The sequence below is a fragment of the Oreochromis niloticus genome, linkage group LG16 (assembly GCF_001858045.2).
Source record: "Oreochromis niloticus isolate F11D_XX linkage group LG16, O_niloticus_UMD_NMBU, whole genome shotgun sequence".
Classification (NCBI taxonomy): Eukaryota; Metazoa; Chordata; class Actinopteri; order Cichliformes; family Cichlidae; genus Oreochromis; species Oreochromis niloticus.
The window spans coordinates 28,192,012-28,205,811 of NC_031987.2; positions in this window are offsets into that span (position 1 = coordinate 28,192,012).

Here is a 13,800-nt window from a genome sequence, read left to right on the forward strand (position 1 = left end):
TACTTTTGTTAAGTCTGGTTTGGTGGCATGGTGGTTAGTGCTGTTGCTTCACAGTAAGAAGATCCTGGGTTCAAATCCACAGTCTGGCTAGTTTGCACTGGTTTCTCTCTGGGTATTCTGGTTTCTTCCCACAGTTAAAAGTCATGCAGTTGTTAGAGTTAGGTTAATTGGTGATTCTAAATTACCTGTCAATGTAAGTGCAAATGGTTGTTTGTGATAGACTTATGAGTTGTCCAGGGTGTACCCTGCCTTGTAACCTATCACTTCAGGGTTATTTCCCAGCCCCCCTGCAACCAGGATAAAGATAGGAGGATGGTAGTTGTTGTACATCCATTCGATTTTTATGGTAACCAGGATCTAGACTTTGTTGAACATTACATAATATGAGGAGAACATGTAGTATTTAAGTGACCAAGTAGTATTGGGGTAAAAGTTATTGAATAGTGTTGAAATAAAATGACAAAATTGTGAAGGATTAAAATATTCCAAGAGCTCAACTTACTTCATCTAAACATGTTTCAATCGCGTTTTATGAACACAAAATGCACAGGTTTATTGAATATGAAAAAGTTGTGTTGATTGAACTCAATTGTTTAAGTTTCTGCCAAAGCAAAACATTTGTGTGCAACCGATGTCCACTATTGAATCAAGTAAATCCAACATGGCCTTTTTTTCAGTGTGTATATTTACATATGGCCAGTGCACAAAACTGAACAATCTGAATAAAAATGCAGCAATGTCTGTGTTGCCTGGAACGACACAGTTTATCCATATTAGTCCCTCCGGTGTGTTCGGAACGTCTTTCCTATTTTGGCCACCAACAATGAGTGATCTGTCTTCTTTTTCAAAGGAGAGACACCACTGAATATGAGACAGGTGTCACTTTGCTTTCAGGAGCGTTTCTTGCACTCTCGGAGCAGTTTTCCCCTCACCCCGGCCAAGAGCATGCTCCCCGCCAAGAGCTCGCTGAGCTTTCTCCACAAGTGAAGGGTGTAATTTGTTAGGGAACCTCAGCGATGACACTTCTCCTGCTGCTCAATAGCTGGCTTTCCTGTGGTGTGACTTGGGCGAGGGCCATAAACCTGGCTGAACTGCAAACTCTCACAAGACGAGCCACCGGCTAAAGGTGACCATGATTTGTTCTAGTGTGGCATGCATTGGGTCACCAAACTCTGGTCTCTCGCTCTGGTGGAACAAGAGTAAAGTACAAGGTGACCACATAAATATACAACCCACCATTTCAACATAAGTGCATATTACCCAGAATTGGATGATGGAAAGCAATAAGTAGGTCTGCTGAGCTTGAACAGTGGCTGTGCAGTACTGTAGCACGAGTGTGATCATCTCTGTAAAGATTTCAAGGGGACTGTTTCTTTTGTACAACTACGTCTAGAGTGAAAACAGTTCACAGTGAGGTCTGTGGATTATCTACAGTGCCTGAGGCATTGTTTCTAGAAAGAGATTTTTGTGTTTCAGTAAGACTACCGCTTCATTCAGACCAAAATATCTCAAAGAAGGCATTAATCTTGTGCACACACTCACGGATAAAAATCCCCTTACTTTTCCTTTTGCTTCCCTGTGAACTTGACAGAAACTGAGCGTGGCATTAGTTCAACCAGGCCTCAGAGTCAGCTCAGCTGCAAATGAGCAGATGACATCCAACCCACATCAGCTCATATCCTTTTTATACACCATATTGGCAAAAGCATTTACTCAACTGTCTAAATCTTTGAATTCTGATGTTGCATGCAGGCTGCTTCTACGAACATTTGTGAAAGAATGAGTCGCTCCCAGGAGATCAGTGAATTCCAGCGTGGTACCGTGACAGGATGCAAGCTGTGCAACAAGTCCAGTTATGAAATTTCCTCACAACTAAATATTCCACTGTTAGTGCTTTTATAACAAAGTGGAAGTGAATGGAAGCAGCGGTGACTCAGAAGTGGCAGACCACATAAAATCACAGAGCAGGGTGGATTCTGAGATGCATATTGAACAGAGTCTATTGCTACAGACCTCCAAACTTTATGTGGCCTTCAGATTAGCTCAAGAACAGTGCATAGAGAGCTTCATGGAATGGGTTTCCATGGCTGAGCAGATGCATCCAAGCCTTAAAACACCAAGCGCAATGCAAGGTGTTGGATGTAAAACATGCTGCCACTGGACTCTAGAGCAGTTGAGACGTGCTTGAATCAGATTTCTCTGTCTGTCCTCACAAATACGCTGGAAGAATGGTCCCAAAATTCCCATAAACACACTCCTAAACTTTGTGGAAAGCCTGACCAGAAGAGTTGAATGTGATATTGCTGTTCCATATATATCACTCAAGTTCATATGTGTGTAAAGGCAGATGAGCAAATACTTCTGGCAATATTATACAACCAGCTCGCTATCTCATATCGGGCATGCTCTTTAGGTTGCTTGGGCCTAAAAACAATTGTTGTGCATCTGCAAGCATCTTTGTAACCCACATCCACCCCAGCATCTCCTTCCTGTGCCTTTTTGGACTTTATCAGTTTCTTTCTTTTCTTGCTAATGCCCGCTCCATTCTGTGCTCGGGTCTCGCTGCTGATCTCCCCATCGCTCGAAGCTGTCCATGTAAGGACACAACGGATGTGGAGCTCTGTTCTTTCCTCCATATGATTCCATGCATTGTTGTGAAAGGATAGAGATGTGCCAGAGCCATGCCAGTGAATGTCCGCAGATGGAAATATTGATCTTTTGATCAATATGTGGTCCTGACTGAATTTTGTTTTGAAATGAAATTGTTCACCCTAGTATGGCTTGCCATGGCTTTTTTTTTAGGTGTCCTTGCTCAGGTGTCTTATTATATGTAAACACAGGTTATTGATTAGCAGAAAGATGATACCTTGAATCCAGGTACAGACCTATCTGATTTCCTCAGATTTGCTTGTGATGGCAGAACAATTTGTCCTTTTAAACTTGAGTAAATTGAACTTTTAGGTGTTAAGATAATATAATAATACTTCTGATTTACAATGCAGTATCGATCTCATCAGTAGACACACACTTCAAATACTCCACAGCCATTGTCTTCACCAAGGCTTTGTTTGAAAAGAAGGACTGTATTTCTTATGTGTCACCCTGAGGCCACTCCCTGCTGCATTAGAGCTTAGCGGGCAGTTAGTCTGAGCTTTGGCAGCACCAGCTTACATGCCACAGTGAGATCCTCTGTGACAGGCAATCTATCCACGTATAGAGTCCAGCCGTAAAGACAGTCACAGTGTTTTGCTGAGTGTGGAGACAGCAAGCAGCCGAGTCCGTCAGCTGGTCCTTGAGCTGCCACCAGTGGCCTCACTCCCCACAGCAGCAACAACAGGGGCAACTCTGATTTACAGGACACCCCTCAGTGAGTGAATTAGTGGCAATGGTGTGGTGTGCAGTGCTGTAATCGCTACGAAGGCCTCCCGTAGGAGAGAGGCATCCCTATGAGTCACCCTTTTTTCCTGGTTAAATTTGATGCCAGGGCTGGTGTGAGAGCACAAAGACACGCTCACAAAAAAAAAAGAGCTGAGCAGACACAAAAAGGCTGATAGTTTCCAAATCACTGCCAAGTTCCAGAGATGGAGGGTGTGTAGAGAAGGTATGGTGTCCTTTGCTTCAATGCATCTTTGATTATCATTGTCATGGGGATGGATTGCTGGACTGGGGAGGATTTATCACACATTTCACACCCACAAAGAACAATGCTGCAAAGGCGAAATGCTCATTCTATCCCCTTTGTGGAAAGGAGGCGGAATAAGTAGCAAAACAACACAAAGGGGACACAAATGTTTACAGGAGGTCTTGGCAAAGCATGAGATGTTGTATTCCAGCTTGTAAATATGCACCAAAGCTTCCTGCCCTTCAGCTCCTCGCTTGACAAGCTGAAAGGGTGAATTATGACAGTTTCACCCCTGTGAATAATGTGCCGCACCACAGAACCTGCCTGTCAGTGCTCAGGCAAGGTCAGCAACAACCACTGGCTCTGGTGGACAGTGGCATGTGCGTGCATGTCTGTAGAGGAATTGTGTGTCTGAAGTGCTAATCCCATGCTCCAGTGGTGACAGCTGCATATATTGCTGAGAAGAGACTCCACTTCACATATGATATTTGACATTCCAGTTAATGGTGCAACGCAGTGCCTTCCCACACTGCTAACAGAAATGATGCTGAGACACTGGAGGGAGTTTGGCATAGACAGAGCTCTGTCCACGTGACTCTGTAGAGCACATCTTCTTTGTGTAGTGCTGTATGGATACTTAAATATCTACCAAATAAAAGTGGGATAATTCTCCAAACAAAAATGTTACACTCCCTTTAAAAGCAACTTCTCTGTACATAGTGGTCATAGCTTTTATGTTCAGAATTGTATGCAAATCTTTCTTTAAAAATGTTTAAAAATTTGCTGACTTTACCCCAAAATCAAGTTTTAAAAGGTTTTCACTCACTGGGACCACATTGGCAGGTGGAAAAAGCATGAATTGAGGTTGTGGATTAAGGGAAAGCCTTAGCTGGCATTGTCTGCTGGACCATGGAGATCCCAAAGGAAGGCATCCTGTAGAAGCAGTGATGATTGAGCGTTATAAAGGTTTTGAAGACTGTTATATATAACTGGTAGGCTTGCAATGACCAGCGGCCCATGACCTTGACAATGAGGGAATTTGAAGGACCTGTGAGGACCTGGTAGCAAGATAGCCGGACTTTGTGATAAGCAGAGGGTCTGAAGATGAGGGGTGCTGGGATTTTGTAAGATTGAGGTAATGGGCTAATAATTCATAGGGGCTTAGGGATGAGGATAGTTTAAAATAAAATAACAAAAGGGGGGCTGCTTGATTGGTTGGTTTTACTTCATTTTAAAGAGAAGGTAAGGCATTTGGAGACTGAGTGAAGGTTCCTGTTGCAGAGATGAAGATTTATTCTGAATTTGATTGTCGAAGAGTTAAACTCTGAGCAGTGTAGGAATCCGAAGAAAAAACATGGACTTGGACCTCGAGTGCGCCAGGTTGTCAAAAGCATTGTAATGGAGTGTAAAAATAGAGCAGGAGAACAGATCCCGAACTAAAGGGTAGATGGCGTGGGGATGTCGAAGGTGTCTGGCGTTGGAGTCATTTGATGAGTATTGACAGCTGGCATAATGCAGGGCTCGATGTGCGTATGATACAAAGCTTGACATTGAACCGATGGTTGGGAAGAGTAGATTCAAGTGGTTAAAGCGGTAGTGGAATCAACAAAATGCATTCCAAGCAGTCCAGGGATGGCGAGGCTATTTTCAGGAGCTCTGATTTGTCACTGAGCAGTGATTTCATAACTGATGATTTCACAACGGTTACGATGGCAGTGTACCCTGGTAAGAAGTGAACCATCTTCCCTGGTACAAGAAACACACAATATAAAAAATCAAAAGCAAATAAAAATGTAATTTTTTTTGAATAACCTGTCATGCAGGCCATTTCCATCACATATCCGTACATGATCCGTAAAAAGAAGGCGATATTGTAATACGTTGAAAAAGTGAGACTTTAGGGAGAAAACTTTGGAGAAAAGTGGAAAATAAAACAGCTCAATGATTTCTTCTTTGACTCCTCCAGCAGCAATAATATGGAGGGCTTGTTTCTGACTGGCTAAACCTATCATTCAGGAGAAGACTGCAGCGAGTCCAGCATACTCTTAAGCACCAGTTTAAACAAACAGTGACAGGGCTCATTAGAGTGGAAAAGGGAGATAAAGCAGGGTATTCCTTTCATGTGAGTGACTCATGTGAGTCACTAGCCAATAAGTCTTCAGCATTGCTCAGTCCAATCTGGCCCACAGATGACATCTGATGCTACACAGACCATCATTTGAGTTCATCCATATAAAATATATGGTAATTCATGAAAATGACCAAGTGTTTGTTCATAATTAACATGTGTGAATGCTAATATGTTGAGTCATTTACACATTTTTGCACTCTATCGGTAAATGCTATTTTGATGAGCGTAAATCATTCTGTCTTGATTCCATATGTATCACGTAATACAGCGTGTTTCATCAGGGACCTATGCAGTGATGCATATCAGACAATTAGCAAGATGTAGGCTAATTAAAAACCGATAGAGCATGTGGATTGCTTTAAGTAGTTAATCTTTTTAATTGTAACCTCAGAGCACAGCAGATTGATGCATAAAGATGGAAAACACTGTCAACAGTTTAGCAGGAAGTTTTACGCTCACTTTAACACGCTTGTGTGTCGTGCTTAAAATCAGTACTATAATACTTAATCTTCACCAAAACTTCATAACAGACATTATTATTTGAATATTTGAAGGAGGTTTTCATTTTGCTGTTGATAGCAGCCATGTTTTACAATACTTGCACAGAAACTCAGGTGAGTGTGGAGGTGAGAATGAAAACCAGAAGATGGAGATGCAGCGTAGAAAATATTCAATGTATTTTGTATGTGAAAAGCAGGAATGGCAGAATTCAGGGAGCTCAGAAACAGTGACAGGACTGTATCCTCATATTCACTGCTGCCAAACAGGCTTCAGTCTGGCCGACAACAGAGTTCACATACTGTATATTAAGTAGCAGACTGTATGACGTCACCAGTTCAGCGAGGGCAATTTTGTTCATTTGATTTTTGATTTTTTTGCATGTTGAAGTATTTTGTCCCTTAATCTCTTTTTAAATTATTCCTAAAGAAGCAAACAATAATCCATGACACTGTTTTGTCACACTGGTATGGAAAGCCTATTTATCCTTCTTAGATTTAGCAATGCCAAAATCCTCTTTTTCCTGTTTTATTCAAACCTATTTTCTATTTATCTGCAGTGTATTGATGAATCCAAATTAATATACATCTGCTCCCCAACACACCAAAACACATCACTATGGGTTTCGATTTTCAGTCCTATTAATCTCATTCCGTTCGGTTGTTTATCTTTGACTCTAAATCCTTTTCTACTATTCCGAGTGGGCGTGATCAATCATTTCTGTTGCTCCGGAGTTCTATTGGAAAACAATACGTATCCATTTGGACACACATCCTCTTCTATAATATCACCTCTCAGTATCTTTAAAACAGGGGACCTTATTTGAGATAAGGTTGCTGTCTTGTCAGTGACATACGGCTTTACAGGCCAGCAAAGTTAGAATGACAAATTACGTTTGATTTCATTAGACTGAGTACCTTTTGTGTTTACTTGCACTTTCTGGAGTTTTTAAGCCAGCAAGTTTGTCTTGTATTCAGTTCAATTAACCCTATAAGATTACAATATTCTTGCCAGCTGTAAATTTTAATTCATTTACATAAAACTGTAGAGTGGAAAGCTTCTTTTCCTGTAAGAAGATGTACACTGTTTTTCAGCTTGTACCAGGGGTGGATCTACAGAGGGGCGGGGGGACAACTGCCCCCCTGCTGTAGAGCCTTGCCCCCGTACCTACCCCCCATCTTTTATGTCCTTAAAATACTTGTAGAAACTAATTGCTTGCTGTTTTTGTACTTTAAAGCTTGTAATAAATCACCTCCGCTTAACCATGGCGAGATGATCGTCTGAGCAATCCAACTATCTTTAGCATTAAAAAAGCAGCGTGCAAAAGCAATAGATTTTATTGTCTTTGTGAGACGTTATGCTGCCCAGCACATCAATCGTCACCTTAAGCCTAAACGTGATGGCTGAAATCAGTCCTGTGCAGTAATTTAAGCTCTTTCTCTGTATTTCTGTATTTATTTTGGGGAACGTTTTTTTGTCTCATTCATACCTAAAATTTTTCTGTGTTTTCTTAGAAGAGACAATGATACAATAAATAGTTTTGTGTTTTTGTGGATATTTTGTTGACTCTATTTACACATACTTCACTGAAGAGGTGTGTGTGCCACCCTACCTAGATCTCTTGCCCTTCCTTTGCCCCCCCACCTATAATTTTCTAGATCTGCCACTATTTGTAGCTCCAAGCTAAGAGCCATCCACGCAGCTGCAGTAGCACTGGTTTGTGTGTCGTAGCCTTTTGTTGCTTTGCAACACTGGAGACACTTTATTTTATAGTTGTGCTGAGGATTCTTTTTGTTACTGTTCAGAGCCTTCGTGTTTTATCTCCTATATATATTTCTGATCTTTTCACCTCATGTTCTTCACCAAGGCTGCTGTGGTCAGGCAACCAAATGCTGTTAATAGTTTCACAGCCGAGGCTCAAGAGAAAGGTGGATGGTGACTGTTTTATTTCCAACAGCTGAAACTAGGTCAGTGCCACAGAGGTGGGAAAAAGCTTTTTAAAACCTATCTATACTTACTGGAGTACCTTTTTACTCTTTTGCTTTTTTTCTGTAACTTTTTCATTTCGGTTTCTAGTTTTTGACATTTCTGAACGATCATTTTACTGGAGTTTATGATACAGCATTTTCATGTGTCCTTGCACAGCACCTTGGAGCTACATGGTCTTGATAGGTGCTCTTAAAGTTTGCTTTTGCAGTTAAAGTCAATTAGTGAGTTTTGTAAGATGCAAAGTCCAAAAGAGATGTAAAATGATTTTCACTGGTTATCCATCTTTAGCATACAGATTTTCTTCATACACGTATTACAGCATTCAAATGTCAAATGGACTAGTTGATCAGAATTTACAACCATGACCAAGAAATCATTTTACTTATTTAGGATTGGCTTGCTTCAATACAGACAGTAAACAGTAGGGATGATCAGGATAAGCAGGATCAGAAATGAGTGTATCAGAGTGACTGTGTAGGTTCTCAGTCATCCAGGTTGTGGCAGTCTCTAGAAGCTGAAAAAATAAAACTACTTTAGCTTTGCAAAGATGTTTCAGATTACACCCAAGAGGCTCGTTCAGTTCCAAAAACAAATAGTAGAGAGGCCCAGATATTTAAACCCTAGCGGGGCTTTGGACAAGGTGTGATAAAAGGCATGGGTCGTTAGCATCACCAGGGATTCAAGGTGGCTGGTGGTGGTTGAGGGAAAGGTTTGAGAGGGGAGGTTGAAGCACTTGGGAAGGGACCTCAAGACTGCACTGTAGGTGGCTAATAGTTTGTATAGTTAAGCCACCACCTCTGTTCATTGATGGTCATTCACAGTGGACATGGATTGGGCTCTTTTATACTTCCCTTTTATTAAACCACCTGTGTTTTTGCTCCAAAATGTGAATATTGGCATCCTTAAATCAGTGAACTTTGTCCTTTAGGTGCAGATGTACAGCATGTTTGTTGAAGTTGGACGTTGTTGGAGTGTTTATGGAGTGGAGTGGAGTTTGGTTTCTCCAGTGTAAAGGTATGAGCATTCCTCACTGCACTGCACAGCATACACTATGCTGCTTAGCTTGTGTTTGAAAATTTTGTTCTTGGGATGAACCACTTATTTTTTGAGGGTGTGGTTGAACTGGGATATCATTCACCTGAGTTTCTTTGATAAACCTGCTACGTAAGGGATGGCAGTGTTGTTCCCTTTGTCATTCTGTTTCTCCCTGGGTGCTGTCTGACCTTCTTTCCAGTGCACCTTTAGTGATTTGACGAAGGCCCAGTTGGGATAAGCACATGTTAAAGAGATTGCTTTACTTGTGTGTTCCTTTACTTTCCATTTTTTCTTAAAGGGAACATTCTCTGTCTGGTGTTGTAGAGTCCTGATCATCCCAAGTTTGTGTTCCAGAGGGCAGTGGGAGTCAAGGAGTAGGTACTGGTCTCTGTATGTGTGGGTTTCTGGTAAATTTCAAGGAGGATACCAAGTAAAATAGGCTACAGTTCCTGGACTGTGCTGTGCACACTGAGGAAGATGGAAACCTCAACACTGAAGTTTACTGGAACCCCCCCCCCCCACAAACCAGTATTGACTCTTTAGGTATAAAAAGACTGGGCAAAAATGGAAAATTTCTAAGGCAAAAACCACCTCTGACCAAAAAGAACACAAAGGCTCCCCTCACATTTGCCAGAAGCACAACCTGATAATCCCCAAGACTTTAGGGAAAATATTCTGTGGACTGGGGAAAAGTTTTATTTTTGGAATGTTTAAGTCGAGCTACATCTGGCATAAAACTAACATCATACCAACAGTAAAACTTGGTGATAGTAGTGTAATGGTCTGGCTCTGCTTTACTGCTTCAGGAACTGAATGACTTGCCATAAATAAGGAACCATGAATTCTGCTCTCTACCAGAAAATCCTGAATAAAAATATCCAGCTAGTTTGTGCACTGAAGTTCAAACCCACTTGGGTTATGCAGCAGGACAATGATCACACCATTAAGTCCACTTCTGAATGGGTCGAAAAAGAAAAAGAAAATTATGGTTTTGGACCGGCCTGGTCAAAGTCAGTACTTAGAGATCTGATTGAGATGATTTGACATGACCTTAATTATCAAGCCATTCAAAAACCCTCCAGTGTGTAAGAAATAAAATTATTCTGCAAAGAAGAGTCGGCCTACATCATATTTCACAGTGATGTGAAAGACTCATTGCCAGCTATTGCAAAAACTTGACTCCACTTCTTGCTGCCAAGGTTACACAACAAGTTATTAAGTTTAGGGTTGGGCATATAATTTTTCACACAGGGCCAGATAGGATTGGATAACTTTTCCCTTTAATAAATTAAATGATCATGTCTTATCTACTCAAGTTATTTTACTCTACTATTAAAAATTATCTTGGGTTAGGCCAGCGTTTTCTTAAATATTTTCTCACTCAGCATTCAAGTACATGTTAGAGTAACAAAAGCCGGGCTCTTTACAGTGTCCCTGTTGCCGGTCACATAACACTTTGTCTGATCTCATGTTGCTGCAACCTCTTTATATGACAATTGCTGTCAATTTGAAAGCCATATGGTTCTCATATTGCTCCATCAGCACTGTGTTTGTGAACTTAGCCTTCAGTGGCTCAGTAGAAAACAGGCTTTAATGGCTTTTACCAACTCCACTTCTTTTCACTGGGAGCCGGTTAGGCTCCATTTAGAACCCTGTAAGTATATTACTGTCATGACTGTGGCCTAACCTCCTTGTCTATAATCAGGTTACACAGTGTTCAACTTGAAAGACCTGCAGTCTCAATGGATTACACACTGGTGTGCTTGCAAACATACACTCACACATGCAAACTGAAGTAAAGTGTGTGCATTTTTCTGAAATTTAAAAAGAGAGCGAAACCGTAGCTCGCAGGTTCAATAAATGCAGAAGGAATACATCTGTGCTTTGAGGTTGTTCAGACTGGAGGACTTTTCTTCCGTCGTAACTTACTCTTGAGATAAGATTCGGTGTTGCCACTGAATTATTGACACCACACTCGCTTTAACATAACAAGATGTATTATTCACATCTTGACACACAAGGATCCTCCAACAGTATGTATTCTTAAAAAAAGTGCTCCCAGACTTTGTTTCAGGTGACCTTCAGTATACAGTGTGTGCATGAGTGTGTGCATGTTCTGACAATGATGGAAGCTAGTGCTGCTCTCATGCAGCCCACAGATAAAGTGTCTCTAAGAGAGGATGTCAGGTGCTGTCACAACACTGGATTTAAGGTGACTTGATGCTGTGGGAGGTTATGAGCATTTCTATCCTGAACCCGAGTTTCTCTCTTTTTCTTCTTGTCTTCAAACACTGTGTAATTTTCCCAGATTGTGAAATGAGAGGATGACTGCACCACTGACACCAATTCTGGTCTCTAAAAAAAAACTTTTACAAAGGATTCAGCTACAAAGGTAAATAAACAGTTGACACCATACGGCAATCTGCAAAAGGAACATAATAAACTGATCCCAAGTATATCTGACCTATTTCTTTATTGCATTATTTGCATTTGCACAGAAACTCAATGTCCTGTCCAGGGAGGTTGAGGAGATACTTTCAATCTTTAGCTAGGCCTACATTTGTGGGGTAATCGATGAGAGAGAAGGCTTTTTTTTTTTTTTTGGCAAACATGCACGTGCAATGTTTAGATGAGAACTGCAAACCAAAATGTTAGAGCATCAGTCCATGATCTGAAGCTTAGAGGTTGGGTGATACAACAAATTGCATGTCCTGTACTTGAACAGGACAGATGCAAATTGTTTCTTTGTAATAAGAAGAGTGACTATATCCCTCGACCAGCTGGAGGTCAGATTTTCTGCATGTTTCTCTTTGACTCAGGGAAATACAAGTTTATTACTGTAAAGATTGACCCGACACACTGGTATGTTGTTCATGTTTGAGGAGTGTTTATTGAAATATCACACATGTGTCGTTTGTATGGTTCGGCACCCAGTCCACCAGCTTTCCAGCTGATCTCCAGCACACACTCCTCTCTGGGCTCCGGCTTCGCTATATATCAGGGACTGGTATGTTGTTCATGTGGTCTCTAAAAAAACCACATGAACAACATACCTTGGGCTCACTGCACTACCCCTCCCCTGCAGCTGAGCCAGGGACCACGCCTCTGTTGCAATTATATTACAAATAATTGAATCTTTATTTTAACAGTCATGGAAAATTTCCTGTTTCTTATTCAAGTTCAGGTGGTGGGAGCAGCAGTAGGATGCCCAACCACCTCCTCCAACTCATCTGGGGGAATACCAAAGTGTTTCCAAGCAAACCAAGAAACTCCAGCGTGTCCTGTGTCTGTCCCGGGGCTCTCTCCTGGTAAAGCATAATGAACACCACATCTTGAAGGCATCCTAATCACTCCTAACCACCTCAGCTGGCTCCTTTCAATATGGAGGAGGAGTTGTTGTACTCTGAGCCCCTTCTGAATTATCAAGCTCATTGTATCATCGTTTATCATGTAAAATGATTTCAGTGATACCATGAAATGATATGTAGCATATGGCCACAAAAATCCTACATATTGGCATCTGATGTTATGTAAAATACATAATATGTTAACTTATTCTGTTCTTTAAAATTGCAATCACTCCTTTTCAATGACTTGGATGCTGAAAACCTGATTCAGGTTCTGAACTCTGAGTCTCTCTATCTCTCAGGGTTAGATTAACTGGCAAAGCGTGAGAACATAAAAGGCACAAAAGGTAAGAGATTAAATATGAGAAAAGATGTCTCTCAGCTGTGAGACAATATTGTACCGTGGTCACTGAGTCTCTCAATTACAAGGTACATTACTTGACAGCTCAATGATGGGTGAAGGAGGTTTATGAGGTCTGGCACAAGTCCTTCTCAATGTGCTTCAGAGGACTGGTGAGTATCCTGCCTTTTACTGTCATTGTTCTAATTTGGTGTGAGTACGCTCAAGTTCTTTTAGATTGGGTCCACTGAAAGTACAGAGGCTGAGAAGGAGAGGAATCAATAATGACGACAGGTTTTGAAGCACTTTATCATCCTTAACCCAAAGCTGCCCTCATCTAGTGTGTGTGTGTGTGTGTGTGTGTGTGCCCTTACCTGCAGTGTCCTCCAATTTCCGGCCATGACCTCTCTTCCTGAGCGTTAGGATGAACATCAGGGGATCGTTCGTTTCCAAGTTGCTGTTAACCGACTGATCACTGTGTTTAATTAAGCAGTGTCACTGCTGACATCGCTGATGTAACTTCCTGTGAAGTGGCCTTTAGTGGAACAGATCCCCATTCATCAAACTTTCATAGTGAGAGAGTCAGTCTAAAAGCGCTTTAGACATTTTCCAACGATAATGCAGTATTCATCAGCTCTGCAGGGCTGCGGTAAAGACGGCTTGTGAAAATGCTGATTATGAATGATTTGTAGGAATAAAGTGTGGAAAACTTGATGTCAGACGCAGAGGGACAGGAGAATTAGTTCTGGAAGACCAGAGGAAAAAAATAACTCTCTGCTGCGACCTAGTGGTGGGAAGAGGTATTTCTATGAAGTATTTACAAAGTCAGTGAGGGCAA